This window comes from Oncorhynchus mykiss, chromosome 2, assembly GCF_013265735.2.
Source record: "Oncorhynchus mykiss isolate Arlee chromosome 2, USDA_OmykA_1.1, whole genome shotgun sequence".
Taxonomy (NCBI): domain Eukaryota; kingdom Metazoa; phylum Chordata; class Actinopteri; order Salmoniformes; family Salmonidae; genus Oncorhynchus; species Oncorhynchus mykiss.
In genome coordinates, this window is record NC_048566.1 from 45109783 (window position 1) to 45128582 (window position 18800).

Here is an 18800-nt window from a genome sequence, read left to right on the forward strand (position 1 = left end):
TTCATGATGCTCTCTGCGCTTTTGACGGACCTCTGAGACTATCACAGTGCAGGTGCATTTATACGGAGACTTGATTACACACAGGTGGATTGTATTTATCATCATTAGTCATTTAGGTCAACATTGGATCATTCAGAGATCCTCACTGAACTTCTGGAGAGAGTTTTCTACACTGAAAGTAAAGGGGCTGAATAATTTTGCACGCCGAATTTTTCAGTTTTTGATTTGTTAAAAAAGTTTGAAATATCCAATAAATGTCGTTCCACTTCATGATTGTGTCCCACTTGTTGTTGATTCTTCAAAAAAAATACAGTTTTATATCTTTATGTTTGAAGCCTAAAATGTGGCAAAAGGTCGCAAAGTTCAAGGGGGCCGAATACTTTCGCAAGGCACTGTATATATACATTCTTAATTCCACTCCTTACTTAGATTTGTGTGTATTGGGTATATGTTGCGGAATTGTTAGATATTACTGCACTGTCGGAGCTAGAAACACAAGCATTTCGCTACACCTGCAATAACATCTACTAAACACGTGTATGGGATCAATACAATTTGATTTGATATGGCAGACTAATCCAAACTCCACTATCGGCATGTTCAGCCCACTCATTATCTCCGCCAATCATGGCTAGCAGGATGGTTGCTCACTTTTTCTGTGGCTAACCAACTAGACTCATAATTTAACAATTCTATTCGCATTGACCGATGGAATACAAGTGCCCCCTAGTTTCAAGAGGAGACTTCTAAAATGTCGAATTTCATGAAATGTGTTTATAAAGGCCACATATTTCCTGAACCCTAGGCAACAAATATGTTTCCCCATGTGTACAACTTCTGCAAGCTCCTCTACTCTACTGCTCTATGACAGTATGCAAAAACAATGATAATGCATGCAATGCATTATTATAAAGGAGATTTTTAATCATGCGTTCTGGTACCTCAGAGCGCCGTGGGTCACCCCCCTCTCGGGCTCACTTTTTTTTCCAGCACTCTATGCCTACATTTGTAAAGTTTTTTTTTCTTCATGTAAGTGTTTAATATATTTTGGGGTCTTGAAGATGCACTCTGTTCGTTTGCCATATTCCATCCTAAGTGTATTTTCTGTTGGTGTAATTAAACATCCAATATTACTATGTCACGGGGGATTTTTTTTTAACCCAGTATACTGTTGAGTGCATTTTTGGAGATATGAGATTTTTGAAAATGTAGTCAATTCTTGAATAGCTTTACTTACTTTGATGAAAAAAAAGGAGTAGTCTTTTGTTGTTGGGAATAGTAATCCCCAAGGGTCCTGTATTTTCTTGGATTTGCCTTTCTTATTGCCAAATGCAAAGCAAAACAGTGGAGGTATTTGATCTCCAAACACAACCCAGCCGATGATGCCTCAAGAGGATTACATGTTGAAATGTTCCTGAACTCAAAGAGATGGCGCAAAGGACCAGAATTCCTGGAGAAACCAGAAGCTCAATGGCCAAAACTCAGAGGAGTTTAGCTCCATCCCTCCGGATGATCCAGAGGTGAGAAAATACCTAATCCTAAACAGTACAAGTGTGGAAGAAAAGAGTCCAACCAGCAAACTGATTGAGTACTATTCAACATGGAACAGCTTGAAGAAAGCAGTTGCTTGGATGCTGAAACTGAAGAAACGTCTTCTACAGTTAAGCCAGAAAAGGAAAATTCTCTCTCAAACTGATCCAAGATCAGATCAGAATCTGACAAACTCACTGAAGGAACAAATTAACAAGTTCAAACTGACGTTTGGAAAAGAAAGTCCGTCGGTGGATGACCTAGATGAAGCAGAAAATGTAATCATTCGATTTGAGCAACGACAGCACTTTAAACAAGAAATTGCACTAGTTGTGAAAGGAAAACAATGTGCCAAGAGAAGCTGCTCAATCTGTAAGCTTGATCCAATTGCTGACAGTGGCATTCTGAGAGTAGGAGGAAGGTTAAGCAAAGCTGCTATGCCTAAAGAAACCTATGATCCTGACCAATGACTCCTACATCTCCAGACTGATCTTACTCCACATCCATGAGCAGGTTGGCCACTCTGGGAGAGGTCACATGCTTTCTAGACTTCGCCAGCGATATTGGATACCCTGTGCCAACTCCTTAGCAAGGAAGATCCTTAATCCTTAAGAGCTGTGTCTTCTGCAGGCGGATGCAAGCTAGAGCTGGAGAACAGAAGATGGCCGACCTTCCACAAGATCGGGTGTCACCTGATTTGCCGCCTTTCACCCATGTGGGCATAGATTACTTCGGCCCCATAGAGGTGAAGCGAGGCCGCGTTCATGTGAAGCGGTATGGTGTGATCTTTACCTGCCTTGTGAGTCGAGCTGTCCATCTAGAAGTTGCTAGTTATCTGGATACTGAGTCCTGCATCAATGCCCTGCGCAGGTTCATCTGTCGAAGGGTCCCAGTAACAAGTATCAGAACAGACAATGGCACCAACTTTGTTGGAACACACAGAGAGCTAGGAGAAGCTCTGAAAGAGCTGGATCACAACAAGATTCAAAATGAATTACTGAAGGAAGGAGTGACATGGTCATTCAATCCTCCCTCTGGAGCCCACCATGGGGGGGTATGGGAGAGGTTGATCCGACTGGTAAAAAAGATCCTCTATTCAGTCTTTAAAGAGCAAATACTGGATGATGAGGCTTTGCAGACAGCCTTGTGTGAAGTTGAGGCGATTATGAACGACAGACCAATCACTACTGTAACAAATTACCCTAATGATCTAGAACCCCTGACTCCGAACCATCTGCTTCATCTGAAAGCTAAGCCAGTCCTGCCACCAGGACTATTCCAGAGAAGCGACCTATACTCCCGAAGGAGATGGAAGCAAGTACAATATATCCCTGACCTCTTCTGGAAGAGATGGATCAGGGAGTATCTTCCACTTATGCAGGAGCGGAACAAGTGGAACAAAACTAAGACAAACTTCAGTCCTGGTGACCTTGTGGTCATCGTCGATGACACCGCCCCAAGGAACTCTTGGCTAATGGGGCGTGTGGTGGAGGCATTGCCAGGGGCCAAAGGTCTTGTCCGGAGCGTCATGGTTAAGACTAAGACCAATATCTTACAGAGGCCTATTAATAAACTCTGTCTGCTCCTTGAGGCGACAGAGTGACACACACACACACACACACACACACACACACAGTGCTCCATCTTTGAATCACGTGCACCTCTGATTCGTTGATGTCGTACTCTTACATTCTTTGATGTCATAGTCATACATTTTTGGAAGTTGAACACCTTTACACTTCAACTCAGACTGAAATCTATGGACTATTTTCCTATATGGCATCTTGTATATTTGTATATAGCTATGAACTGTAATAGTGCTCTGGTATAAAATGTTTTGTGTATTGGCTCTACGTTTGAATATTAAGTAATTGTTGTGCATTCAGTGCAGTCAACAATTAGGGGCCGGTATGTTAGAGCCGATTTAGACATATTTGTATAAAAGACTGAACATATGGAGCTCCATGTATATTTGTGTAAATATATTTAATATATATGATGAAATATTAGGTATGTACCTTTTATGATTTATATTTACCTGATTGAGATATATTCATTTGTTAGTGTAACTCAGTTTTTGGCACCCCCCTCTTGCCCATTCATTGTATTGTGGTAAGTGTGTTAGGATAAAGGCAGGATGTCGGGCCTTCGGGGGAGGGAGTCCTTGCTAGATGCGGGAGCGGTATAGTTTTTTGACCATACAGACCATACATACAGGTCATAATATGTATTTTCCATATCAAGTATTCTATGCTTTAAGTTGACTGGAGAATCATTTATTTGTTAGATATAAGAATAATACAAAAAATGTGATGCACCATATCCCTGGATGTCATTGAATGTTTGGCCGTTTGGAAACCTTGAGTGTGGACTGTATGCACAACCCCGCTTCAGGCTTGGGCAGTGGCTATGGTAAAGAGGAAAGGAAGCCACTACACCTTTATTTAACTAGGCAAGTCAGTTCGGAACAAATTCTTATTTACAATAACGGCCTACACCAGCCAAACCCGGACGACGCTGGGCCAATTGTGCGCTGCCCTATGGGACTCCCAATCACGCCTGTCGTTATACAGCCTGAAATCGAACCAGGGTGTCTGTGGTGACACCTCAAGCTGATGACTGGGATGAATGCAGTAGCAGATTTCAGGATTAGGACAAGACACTCCCTTTTGACTGATGACTGATATAAAGGCATGTACGTGATAGCTCTATCTCGCTTATATGATTATGATGGTCATAATGCTTCTTGACTGTGTCAAATTGTATTTTATTAGTGCAAGTAAAGTGAGACAGGATGGTGTTAATGCTTCATGACAATGTCATAAACTGTGTTTTCTAAAAGTTATTTAAAATATGATGGGGAAAAACATTCATTACAACAAAAACAAAGGATTTAGGAAACAAACTTTCAAACAAAGAAAACTAATTTGAATAAGTATGAGTTTTGACGCTCTTATGTAGGTATATGGGCCAGTGTTATGACCAAATTATCTCAGCTGTTATGACCCTGTCATGACACTGGGTGGTCAAGTAAAGTGTTACCAGAATATTCTCCTAAATGCACCAATGTTAGCATATTTGTCTGTAATGGGGCCAGAGTCTAAGTTAAATTGTTGGGGGCATAGAGGGGGAGGTGCTACCCTTCAAAGACTTGACAGTTTTCCAGAATTAGACGCATTCCCCTTACAGTCAGACAGTGTTTACATAGTACTCAGACTTGGCCTTTCTAATCAGTTTTACACATAGATTCCGGACCTAAGTCTGTTTTTCTGGCCTTGGCCCAAGCAGCATCTCTCGTGTATAACTTCTGATAAATCAGGAGTGAACAAAGCGTTATATCTATTTTTAACCCTCCTTTTTTTTGCGATAGTATTGAAGACATTTATAAAATAGTTTAAAGCTAATTCAGTTTCTGGAATAGCTGAGATATATTCAAGGTCACTAAAATGTTTACAGTTCTTCTTAGTGATGACAAGTTTTAGATTGAACCATTTTCACAACTCTAACACAGGTAACTGGGCAATGGTCACCAATTTCTAGAGAGAAAACACCACTGGCAGCATATTTTTCTGGTGTATTTGTCAGAATAAGATAAATCAGGGTTGATTTCAATGGATCTTTCGGATTTGGCCATGTGGGCTTGGTTATCAGCTGGGTCAAATTTAGCTCAGTACAAATATATTTAAATCTTAATCCAGATTAAGATCGGCCATTATTAATAGTTTAGATCTAGCATACTTAGATAACAAGTCAGACAGTTTTTCAAGAGCACATTGGGAAGCCGATAAATTGCCTGAGTATTAGTACCAAAACCCAGATTAAGAATTAGACATGCAAACTGCTTAAGGACAGAGTTGGAAAAAGGTACAGAAACATTTCAATTATTCTTGGTGAAATTGGCAACACCAACTCTATAAACATTTTACTTATTTAACAGATGCTCTTATCCAGAGCAACTTACAGTAGAGTGCATACATTTTCCCCATACTGGTCCACCATGGGAATCAATCCCACAACCCTGGCGTTGCAAGCACCATATGCTCTACCAAATGAGCCACATGGGACACATCAATATCTTTCACAGTCTTATTTACGAGAATAATCCTTAAGCTTTCCACCAAACATACAGAGAACATGGTTGTCATGTTCTCAGAATATTCTAAATTAATGTTCTAAACACGTTTCATGGGACATTGCAAAAACATTAATGTGTCCCGGACCCCACTGTGGAAAAGAGAGATTATCATGGACACGGTGGTGTTCTCCGTTTTGCTCTACGACCCCCATAAGTGTTGAAGGTAACTGGTACCGGTAAAAAAGGGCTTAAATATGTGTTAAAAATATATATACACATATCTTTTTTTATGTTTTGTATTTTTTTTTTAATATCTCCTAGATTTAGGACAGTCACTTCAAACCCTTGTTTCTTAATTATTATTATTTTTATTGTTCTTTTTGCCGTTTAGGAATGTGTTATTCGATGCGTTTCTATGGGTTTTAATAGTAAAGGCCAAAATCTCTTTGACCGACTGGCTCAAATCAGTCTTATGTAGCAAAATTTGAAATTGTGTTTTTTACATTGGATAAAAGTAGAGACTCAGAGCTACAAAATGGTATGTTTTGGTACTACTATTGGAGAGCCCTCTTTGTCTACACCCATTCAGCATTGTTCACACCCTCTTAAGCTTTAGCCCCACCCATCTCTTCATGGGTTTATCCGAGCGTTCTGTACTAACAGCAGTCAAGCACACAAGCTAACTTGCTAGCGACTTCCAGACACAAATGAGAGAACAGCTCACTGAACATTATTCACCCAAGCAGAGCTGTTATATTATCCAGAGTGTTGGTGACTGCAACTGTGCTGTCAGATTGTCCATTTGTAAATTTAGAGCGTTTTGCTCTCGGACCGTTCAGAGCGCACACTGGACGCTCTGGCCGATGAGTAGGGTTGATCCGAACATTCTGACCTCACAACGGCGGTCATGCACCCAAGCTAACTGGCTAACATTGGCTAGCTTGCTAGGTACTTCCAGACACGTAATGAGAGAACACAACTCTGACCATTTTACTCGCCTTAGCAGAGCTGGTTAGGCTGTTTTTATGTTATCCAGGCCATTGATGACTAACTGTGCTGCTGGCAATAATTTAGTTATGCTTTTTTGCTGATGGTTACTGACACGGCCAGCTAGCTAGCTAGGTAAACAATGGACCATAATCCCAACTAATGATGTTACTACCCTGTATGAATCTGCAGGTATCTAACAAACCTGGTTCAGTGTTAGTTAGCTAACATTAGGCTATAACTAGTGGCTCTGAGATACAAATTATAAGATCATAGCGAGCCAGCCAAATAACGTTAGCTAGTTAATTAACAGTACACTTTAACTTGAAATGAAAAGACTTCATGTCAAAATTAGAAAAGTGTAATATCTGAAAATGTAGCTAGCTAGACTATCTTACCGTTGTCTGAAATCCGAATAGATAGCCAGAGCGAATATACCAGCTAGTACGTCTATCAACAGCTGTTGCAGTGACATGCTATTGAAATGGACAACTGCATAGTGGAGTCTTTTGTAAAGACATGTAGCTAGCTAAACAATTTACCATAATCCCAACTCCTGATGTTAATACCCTGCAGATTCGGTTGCTAACCAACCAGATTCAATGTCAGCTAGCTAACAGTAGGCTATAACTAGTCAAGTAAATGGCTCTGAATAATAAGATCATACATGTAACAGTAGCTAGCGAGCCAGCTAGCTAACGTTAGCTAGCTAACTGTACACTTTAACTTGTCATTAGGTTTATGCAGTTAAATAAATACATTTTGATAAAATGTATTTATTTACAATGGGCTCCTGCAGAACCTTCCGATGTATCTGACAACACTTGTCAAGTGTCAAAATAACAGTACAAGAGCACAAGGATTGGATAGTGCTAAAGGTTCCAATGGTGGCATATTATTTAGGGAGACCTGCTTGTTGTACTCCACAGATGTGGAATGTGATGCAGGGGAGGCTTTAATGCCCTTAGCCCTTCATGGAATGTATAATAAGAGTGGGCAAGGATAGGTGCTTTGTACAAGCTTGGATTGGTGGGGAAGGGTGCGCAAGGATGGGAGGTGAGGGGGAGGTAGGAATGGATAAGCTTGGCTTGAGAGAGAAGAAAGGAAGGATTTATCTATACTACAATGAAATTGTATTTATTTTTGTAACTTGCAAACCTGCTGTAAAATGAATAAATGTTGGTCAAATTAGGAGAGGTTATTGATTCATTATTATTCCTTGTTTGGCATTACAGCTAAGATCCAATGGTGGTTATTGGTGAGAGTGGAGATGGGCTCTATCCGAGGGATTGGGACAGGGTTGTGTGGTGCATCCACTCATCTCACTTCAGTCTTTTAGTGGACCCACTCTCACCAAGTGAGCCCCACCTGCCACTATACTTTAATTTAATTCACAAGTAATTACAAACTGTCCACAATACTTAAACAGTAGTCTTTCTCCAATTTATTTACGAATACATAATCCACAGACTTTAGGTACATTAAGAGAGGAGTTGGAGATGAAATGCCCGAAGAAGGCAGCTTTTCCTTCACTCTGCGGTCCAACTCATCCCAAACCATCTCAATTGGGTTGAGGTCGGATGATTGTGGAAGCCAGGTCCTCTGATGCAGCACTCCATTACTCTCCTTCTTGCTCAAATTGCCCGTACACAGCTTGGAGGTGTGTTGGGTGTACTGTTGTAAAACAAATTATAGTCCCACTGTGTACAAACCAGATGGGATGGCGTATCGCTGCAGAATGCTGTGGTAGCCATGCTGGTTAAGTGTGCCTTGAATTCTAAATACATCACAGTATCACCAGCAAGACACCCCCACACCATCACACATCCTCCTCCATGCTTCACAGTGGGAATTTGTCACATGCGCCGAATACAACTTTACAGTGAAATGCTTACTTACAAGCCCTTAACTGACTTGCCTAGGTAAATAAAGTTAAAATAAAAAAGAATTAAAAATAAAGAATCAAAGCAAAAAAGCAATCAAATTGACCGTTTGCCTTTAATCTTCGGATGTTTTCACTGACGAGACTCCCAGTTAGACAGCAAATGTTCCTTTTGTTCCATAAAGATTATTTTTATACCCAAAATACCTCCGTTTGTTTGTCACGTTATGTTGAGTAATCCACCGGAAATAGCGGTCACGACAATTCAAAATTATATCCATAATATCGACAGAAACATGGCAAATGTTTTTCATAATCAAACCTCGAGGTGTTTTTCAAATATCTATTTGATAATATATCAACCGGAACACTTGCCTTTTCAGTAGGAGTGAGAGGAAAAATGACTACCTCTGTCTTTTACGCAAGAATCACTCAGAGCCCTCAGCTGGCCACTTACGCAATGTAGTCGTTTACGCTCATTCTTCAACATAAAGGCGTGAAACTACGTAAAAAATGCTGTAGGCACCTTAAGGAATACGTAGAAAAGAAATCTGGTTGATATTCAGCCCCTTTACTTTCAGTGCAGCAAACTCTCACCAGAAGTTCAGTGAGGATCTCTGAATGATCCAATGTTGACCTAAATGATTAATGATGATAAATACAATCCACCTGTGTGTAATCAAGTCTCCGTATAAATGCACCTGCACTGTGATAGTCTCAGAGGTCCGTTAAAAGCGCAGAGAGCATCATGAAGAACAAGGAACACACCAGGCAGGTCCGAGATACTGTTGTGAAGAAGTTTAAAGCCGGATTTGGATACAAAAAGATTTCCCAAGCTTTAAACATCCCAAGGAGCACTGTGCAAGCGATAATATTGAAATGGAAGGAGTATCAGACCACTGCAAATCTACCAAGACCTGGCCGTCCCTCTAAACTTTCAGCTCATACAAGGAGAAGACTGATCAGAGATGCAGCCAAGAGGCCCATGATCACTCTGGATGAACTGCAGAGATCTACAGCTGAGGTGGGAGACTCTGTCCATAGGACAACAATCAGTCGTATATTGCACAAATCTGGCCTTTATGGAAGAGTGGCAAGAAGAAAGCCATTTCTTAAAGATATCCATAAAAAGTGTCATTTAAAGTTTGCCACAAACCACCTGGGAGACACACCAAACATGTGGAAGAAGGTGCTCTGGTCAGATGAAACCAAAATGGAACTTTTTGGCAACAATGCAAAACTTTATGTTTGGCGTAAAAGCAACACAGCTGAACACACCATCCCCACTGTCAAACATGGTGGTGGCAGCATCATGGTTTGGGCCTGCTTTTCTTCAGCAGGGACAGGGAAGATGGTTAAAATTGATGGGAAGATGGATGGAGCCAAATTCAGGACCATTCTGGAAGAAAACCTGATGGAGTCTGCAAAAGACCTGAGACTGGGACGGAGATTTGTCTTCCAACAAGACAATGATCCAAAACAGAAAGCAAAATCTACAATGGAATGGTTCAAAAATAAACATATCCAGGTGTAGAATGGCCAAGTCAAAGTCCAGACCTGAATCCAATCGAGAATCTGTGGAAAGAACTGAAAACTGCTGTTCACAAATGCTCTCCATCCAACCTCACTGAGCTCGAGCTGTTTTGCAAGGAGGAATGGGAAAAAATGTCAGTCTCTAGATGTGCAAAACTGATAGAGACATACCCCAAGCGACTTACAGCTGTAATCGCAGCAAAAGGTGGCGCTACAAAGTATTAACTTAAGGGGGCTGAATAATTTTGCACGCCCAATTTTTCAGTTTTTGATTTGTTAAAAAAGTTTGAAATATCCAATAAATGTTGTTCCACTTCATGATTGTGCCCCACTTGTTGTTGATTCTTCACAAAAAAATACAGTTTTATATCTTTATGTTTGAAGCCTGAAATGTGGCAAAAGGTCGCAAAGTTCAAGGGGGCCGAATACTTTCGCAAGGCACTGTACATATTTGTTAGCAACTGCCTTAGAATTCTAGATTCCCATTGAAACCTCATTGAAAAGAGAGTGACCTCAAAAAAAAGGGCTTTGCCTGGCAAATAAGTTCTGTTATACTCAGACATCATTCAAACAGTTGTAGAAACTTCAGAGTATTTTCTATCCAAATATACTAATAATATGCATATCCTAGCTTCTTGGCCTGAGTAGCAGGCAGTTTACTTTTGGCAAACTTTTCATCCGGACGTGCCCCCTAGCCTTAAGAAGATTTAATTTTAGTATTTTCTACATTGTAGCATAATAGTGAAGACATCAAAACTATGAAATAACACATATGGAATCATATTTGAGATTCTTCAAAGTAGCCACCCTTTGACTTGAATAACAGCTATGCACACTCTTGACATTCTCTCCACCAGCTTCATGCAATAGTCCCCTGGAATGCATTTCAACTAACAAGTGTGCCTTGTTAAAAGTTAATTTGTGGAATTGCTAACCTTCATAATGCGTTTAAGCCAATCAGTTGTGTTGTGACAAGGTAGTGGTGGTATACAGAAGATTGTCCTATTTGGTAAAAGACCAAGTCCATATTATGGCAAGAACAGCTAAAATAAGCAAAGAGAAATGACAGTCCATAATACAATGCAGACATGAAGGTCAGTCATTCAAGGAAAATGTCAAGAGCTTTTTAAAGTTTCTTCAAGTGCAGCCACAAAAACCATCAAGCGCTATGATGAAACTGGCTCTCATGAGGACCGCCACATGAAAGGAAGACCCAGAGCTACCTCTGCTGCAAAGAATGAGTTCATTAGAGTTACCATCCTCAGATATTGCAGCCCAAATAAATGCTTCAGAGTTCAAGTAACAGACACAACTCAACATCAGTTGTTGAAAGGAGATTGTGTGAATCAGGCCTTCATGGTCAAATTGCTGCAAAGAAAACAATACTAATGGACACCAATAATAAGAAGAGAACTGCTTGAGACAGGAAACACGAGCAAAGGACATTTGACCAGTGGAAATGTGTCCTTTGGTCTGATGAGTCCAAATTTTAGATTTTAGTTTCCTTTCCTTACACCATGTATTTGAGAGATCCAGAGTAGGTGAACGGATGATCTCTATATGAATGGCGTTATAGGAGACGGCTGCCGTTTTACGGGCTCTTAACCAATTGTGCTATTGTGTGTGTTATTTGTAAATTATTTTGTACATAATGGTTCTGCCACCATCTTTTATGACCAAAAAGAGCTTCTGGATATTAGGACAGCTCGTACTGGACAAACTCGTACTGGATAAACATATTTTTCCTTCACGAGTCGGATGCGAAGGAATTACTTCAGATACCCGACAAGGCCAACATCCCCATCATTCGCAGGAGAAAGAAACTGAGATATTGGGGACGTACTGTAGGTCGGGGTGCCTTGTAAGGATCCAATGGTGAGTAGGTTATCTGCCTCTACCATTAGTCCTATTAGCCAAAGTGAGCTGCCCATTGACTCGAGCCTACCAGGTGAGCTAAATTACTTCTATGCTCGGTTTGAGGCAAGCAACACTGAAACATGCATGGGAGCATCAGCTGTTCTGGACGACTGTGTGATTACGCTCTCTGTAGCCAAAGTGAGTAAGACCTTCAAACAGGTCAACATTCACAAGGCTGCGGGGCCAGGCGGATTACCAGGACGTTTACTCCAAGCATGCCTTGACCATAAATGTATGTGGTTCTGTCCTTGAGCTGTTCTTGTCTATTGTTGTTATGCATTGTCATTCTGTGATATGTGTCATGTTTTGTGTAGACTCCAGGAAGAGTAGCTGCTGATTTTGCAACAGCTAATGAGGATCCAAATAAAATACCAAAATAACTGGCAAATGGCTTCGCTGACATTTTCAACCTGTCCCTGACAGAGACTGTAGTACAAACATGTTTCAAGCAGACCACCATTGTCCCTGTGCCCAAGAAAACTAAGGTAACCTGACAAAATGAATACAGACAGGTAGCACTCACGTCTGTAGCCATGAAGTGCTTCGAAAGGCTGGCCATGGCTCACATCAACACCATCATGCCTGAAACCCTAGACTCACTCCAATTTGCATACCGCCCCAACAGATCCACAGATGATGCAATCTCTATTGCACTTCACACTACCCTTTCCCACCTGGACAAAAGGAACACAAACATGAGGATGCTATTCATTGACTACAGCTCAGCGTTATACACCATAGTGTCCTCAAAGCTTATCACTAAGCAAAGGACCCTGGGACGAAAAACCTCCCTCTGCAACTGGATCCTGGACATCCTGACGGGCCTCCCCCAGGTGGTAAGGAAAGGTAACAACACATCTGCCACGCTGATCCTCAACACAGGGGCCCCTCAGGGATGCGTGCTCAATCACATCCTGTACTCCCTGTTCACCCATGACTGCATGGCAAGGCATGACTCCAACACCATCATTTAGTTTGCCGACAACACAACAGTGGGGTAGGCCTAATCATCAAGAACAATGGTGCCAGGATAACCACCTCTCTCTCAACGTGATCAAGACAAAGGAGAAGATTGTGCACTACAGGAGAAGGAGGACCGAGCACACCAACATTCTCATTGACGGGTCTGTGGTGGAGCAGGTTGAGAGCTTCAAGTTCCTTGGTGTCCATCACCAACAAACAATCATGGTCCAAACACACCAAGACAGTTGTGAAGAGGGCACGACAAAGCCTATTCCCCCTCAGGAGACTGAAAAGATTTGGCATGGGTCCTCAGATCCTAGAAAAAGTTCTACAGCTGCACCATCGAGAGCTGCCTGGTATGCAACTGCTCGGCCTCCGACCTCAAGGCACTACAGATGGCAGTGCGTATGTACATGCCTGCGGCCAAGCTTCCTGCCATCCAGGACTTACATACCAGGCGGTGTCAGAGTAAGGCCCTAAAAATTGTCAAAGACTCCAGCCACCCAAGTCATAGACTGTTCTCTCTGCTACTGCAGAGCAAGCGGTACCGGAGCTCCAAGTCTAGGTCCAAAAGGATTCTTAACAGCGTCTACCCCCTAGCCATAAGACTGAACAGCTATTCAAATGGCTACCCAGACTGCTGCTAATATTCTCTGGTTATTATCTATGCATAGTTACCTTACACTATCTACATGTACATATTACCTCAAGTACCTCGACTAACCTGTGCCCCTGCACATTGACTCTGTACCGGTACCTCCTGTATATAGCCTCGCTACTAGTATTTTACTGTTGCTCTTTAACTTTGTTATTTTTATTGATATTTTTTACTTATCTGTTTTTTACTGAGCACTTATTTTTCTTTAAACTGAATTGTTGGTTAAAATCCTGTCCACTCGCACTGCCAATGTTGCTGCAGCAAGTTCCAGTCTGGGGATTGTCATCTGCTGGAGTGGAGTCACCCTTGATTTCCCCAGTATGAATGCAATGTGAACCTTTTCCATACCGTTTGTGAACCTAAGATAGCTTGCCATGCCATAACCTTATTCACTTGCATCACCGAAGTGATGCAGCTGTGCGGTCTTGACTTGACCAAAGTTCTCAGGCATCATGCACCTGTCTATCTGGAATCTGGAGAGCTGGTCCAGCTCTGAGAGCCATCTCTTCCATGAAATGGAGTGTTCTTCCTTTTCGTCCCATCCACACTTTAGCTTGCAGAGCATTTGAAGAATTTGCATTGCCTTTAATACAAATGGGGCGAGGAAACCTAATGGATCATTAATAGAGCTCACAGTTGAGAGAATACCTCTTCTTGTAAGGGGTCTGTTCTTGACAGTGACTCGGAAGGTAAACGCATCACTTTCAATGTTCCATTGGATTCCAAGTGCTCTTTCAACAGGCAGCTTCTCTCTGTCCAGGTCCAGTTCTTTTATCTGCTTGGCTTTGTGTTCATCAGGGATAGAAACCAGCACAGTGCGGTTGTTGCTGATCCACTTGGTCAATTTGAACCCACCCTGAGAGCACACATCCCTGAGGTTTTTTGTGAGAGCTATGGCTTGTTCTTCTGTGGCCACTGACTTGAGGCAGTCATCAACATAGAAGTTGGACTTGACTGTTTGAATCACCTCTTTATCATACCTCTCACAGTTGTCTTCTGCAGTCTTTCACAGTGCAAAGTTTGCACAACTTGGAGAGGATATAGCATCGAAAAGATGAACCGTCATTCTGTACTCCTCCAATCTTTTGTTAGTATCACCGTCCGGCCACCATAGGAATCGCAGGAAGTCTAAGTAATCTTCATGGACACGTACTTGATGGAACATTCATTCGATGTCCGCCATCATGGCAATGTGCTCTTGCCGAAATCTTAGCAAGACTCCTATAAGCGTGTTTGCCAGGTCAGGGCCTTGAAGGAGTTCACTGTTAAGAGATGTACCTTTATAGGATGATGAACAGTCAAACACCACTCGTATCGTTCCGTTGCGCTTATGGTGAACGCCATGGTGTGGTATGTACCATACCTTGCCTTTCTCTCTGAGGAGCTGTTCTTGTGGTACCTTCTCGGCGTAACCTTTTGTTATCATCTCTTCCATGAAGCCTTTGTACTCTGCAGCGTAACCTTTGTCCTTCTTGAACTTCCTGATAATATTTAGAGCCCGCTGCTTTGCCATGTCACGATTGTTTGTCAGGACTACAGTGCCTTGCGAAAGTATTCGGCCCCCTTGAACTTTGCGACCTTTTGCCACATTTCAGGCTTCAAACATAAAGATATAAAACTGTATTTTTTTGTGAAGAATCAACAACAAGTGGGACACAATCATGAAGTGGAACGACATTTATTGGATATTTCAAACTTTTTTAACAAATCAAAAACTGAAAAATTGGGCGTGCAAAATTATTCAGCCCCCTTAAGTTAATACTTTGTAGCGCCACCTTTTGCTGCGATAACAGCTGTAAGTCGCTTGGGGTATGTCTCTATCAGTTTTGCACATCGAGAGACTGAAATTTTTTCCCATTCCTCCTTGCAAAACAGCTCGAGCTCAGTGAGGTTGGATGGAGAGCATTTGTGAACAGCAGTTTTCAGTTCTTTCCACAGATTCTCGATTGGATTCAGGTCTGGACTTTGACTTGGCCATTCTAACACCTGGATATGTTTATTTTTGAACTTTGTTTTAGATTTTGCTTTCTGTTTTGGATCATTGTCTCAGGTCTTTTGCAGACTCCATCAGGTTTTCTTCCAGAATGGTCCTGTATTTGGCTCCATCCATCTTCCCATCAATTTTAACCATCTTCCCTGTCCCTGCTGAAGAAAAGCAGGCCCAAACCATGATGCTGCCACCACCATGTTTGACAGTGGGGATGGTGTGTTCAGGGTGATGAGCTGTGTTGCTTTTACGCCAAACATAACGTTTTGCATTGTTGCCAAAAAGTTCAATTTTGGTTTCATCTGACCAGAGCACCATCTTCCACATGTTTGGTGTGTCTCCCAGGTGGCTTGTGGCAAACTTTAAACGACACTTTTTATGGATATCTTTAAGAAATGGCTTTCTTCTTGCAACTCTTCCATAAAGGCCAGATTTGTGCAATTTACGACTGATTGTTGTCCTATGGACAGAGTCTCCCACCTCAGCTGTAGATCTCTGCAGTTCATCCAGAGTGATCATGGGCCTCTTGGCTGCATCTCTGATCAGTCTTCTCCTTGTATGAGCTGAAAGTTTAGAGGGACGGCCAGGTCTTGGTAAAATTGCAGTGGTCTGATACTCCTTCCATTTCAATATTATCGCTTGCACAGTGCTCCTTGGGATGTTTAAAGCTTGGGAAATCTTTTTGTATCCAATTCCGGCGTTAAACTTCTACACAACAGTATCTCGGACCTGCCTGGTGTGTTCCTTGTTCTTCATGATGCTCTCTGCGCTTTTAACGGACCTCTGAGACTATCACAGTGCAGGTGTATTTATACGGAGACTTGATTACACACAGGTGGATTGTATTTATCATCATTAGTCATTTAGGTCAACATTGGATCATTCAGAGATCCTCACTGAACTTCTGGAGAGAGTTTGCTGCACTGGAAGTAAAGGGGCTGAATTATTTTGCATGCCCAATTTTTCAGTTTTTGATTTGTTAAAAAAGTTTGAAATATCCAATAAATGTTGTTCCACTTCATGATTGTGTCCCACTTGTTGTTGATTCTTCACCAAAAAATACAGTTGTATATCATTATGTTTGAAGCCTGAAATGTGGCAAAAGGTCGCAAAGTTCAAGGGGGCCGAATACTTTCGCAAGGCACTGTACATATTTTTTTTGCGAAAGGGCAACGGTAGGTAGTAGTGATGGTCTTTGAGGGTTATGGAGCTTGATACGATCTCCATAAACCCCCGATCCTCAGCTGACATCTCACTTTTCTCTTCATACCCTCTCTCAGGGAAGTCATGGTTGTACTGATTTACAAGAAGAACCCCCAGGTCGGCCATTGAGATACGATTGGCCATCACCGTAGGATGCCCAGATTCTTCTGCCATGGTACAATTGTTAAGAGGACCATTCATCACCCATCCAAAGAGGGTTCTCACTGCATCCGTTGCCTTGACTATTTATGATTTGCCAGTGTTCCATTGCCTTTGGAGCATTTACGCCAATCAGGAGTTCGACGTCGGCGTCAATTTCCTTCAACTGAACCTCTTTCAGGTATGGCCAACTTTTGAGATCTTTCTGAGTGGGAATATTCTCCCTTGTCACTGGGATCTTATTTTGGGTGTAGACCTTTGGTAATGCAAGAAATGTGTCACCTTCCACATTGCCAATCTCTAATCCAGATATCTCAAAGTTCTTGGTAGGAGTCTCCTGCCCCATTGTGCGTAGCAGAATTTCAGTCTCACAGCCTTTAGCTTGCAACTGCCTCATCAGTCTCTCCGTACAAAATGTTGCTGAGCTACCAGAATCGAGAAATGCATATTATTAAAAATAAATGCATACTGCATACCAATCTAGATCTATGCGATGATTATCTTATACACATCTAAATTCTTTGTCCTTGAAACGAAGTGTGCTTACTTGGCATTAATTTCACATACATCCTAAACCAGAGCATAAACAAAGCAGACTTGCTTCCATTTGCCATCTTTACTTGAACTGGCACAATCGCAAGTGCACAATCTGTACGGGCCCCGGTATCTTCACCAGCTTCCAGTGAAACAAGAGCACTGCTGACAGTCTCCTCCCGCTTTACTGCTACACCCCTCGTATCTGCCTTCAGAGATCTAAGTCTCTCTCTTCCTTCAATGTGCAGGATAATGGGGTGCTTTCTTTGACATTTCTGACAGGTCATCCTTCTTTTACATTCTTTGATGTCCTCTCATCAAACAGCCAAAACAAAGGCCGTTTGATCTCTGAAACTCAACCTTGGCTTCGTGTGGCTGTGCCTTCACCTGTTGGCAGTCGACCAAGAAATGCTCACCAGCGCAAAATACACACGAGATACTGGGAGCATCAGAAGGGTAGGTGCCTGGTTTCTTGACTTTGAATGTTTGTTCTTTTAGAGGTTTTTCAGGGTCACAATCTGCCACTACAGCTCCTGCAGTAGCACAGCTGCTTCCCCTAATCTTGAATTTGAACTGCTCTTTAAAGTCAGCTTCTGTTTTGGTTTTAAAAAACTTTTTGTTGGTCAGGGGATATTGGATATCTCCGTACAACGGATCCTGCAGTATTTTGGCCTGTTTTTCCATGAACGTCACAAGGTCACTGAACTGGGCCCTCAGGTGGCTTCTCTCTAAAATATCACATGCCGTAGACCTCCATTTTTCCCTTAGTTTGTAGGGAAGTTTTGACATGATCAACTTTATGTTGGAGGGAAGATTAAGCTTGTTCATGTTCTGTAGGTCTTGCATAGCGTTACAGCAACCTCTAAGATAGTGCATAGCCACCCAGTCCCTTTCCATCATCCGGTTTGATGTTTATCCAGTTCCAAGCTTTTTCCATGTAAGCAGTGGTGACTTTGATTTCATTGCCAAAGTGTACCTTTAGCAACCGCTTAGCCTCTGCATAGCCTCTTCTGGCTTCCATATGCAGACAACTACGGACCATATCCTTGGGCTGACCAGAGGTGTACAGTTCCAGGTAATAGAGCCTATCCTGGTGACTGCTTGTCTTATCTTCTATACCATGCTCAAATGCACGCATAAATTGCCTAAAGTTTAGAGGATCACCGTCAAACATAGGTATCTCCCTAACAGGGAATGTGGCCTGTTTATGCTGTAGTACAAGGAGGTCAGCAATTTCATTCTGCCTTTGCATGACAGTAGAGAGGTTATCATGGATCATGGCTGGTATTATGGCTAATACCCGCAGTGTTGATTCTGTGTTGAATGCTAGACCTTGCTGTTGGCTGCTGAAGTGTGTGGTTTATGACCGTTT

At 42.0% G+C, this 18800-nt stretch overlaps 1 pseudogene; it reads right to left on the reverse strand.

Annotated features, from left to right (window-relative positions):
* Positions 1 to 13930: 13930 nt before the first annotated feature.
* On the reverse strand, positions 13931 to 15062 carry LOC110501628 (annotated as a pseudogene).
* Between the last annotated feature and the right edge of the window lie 3738 nt (positions 15063 to 18800).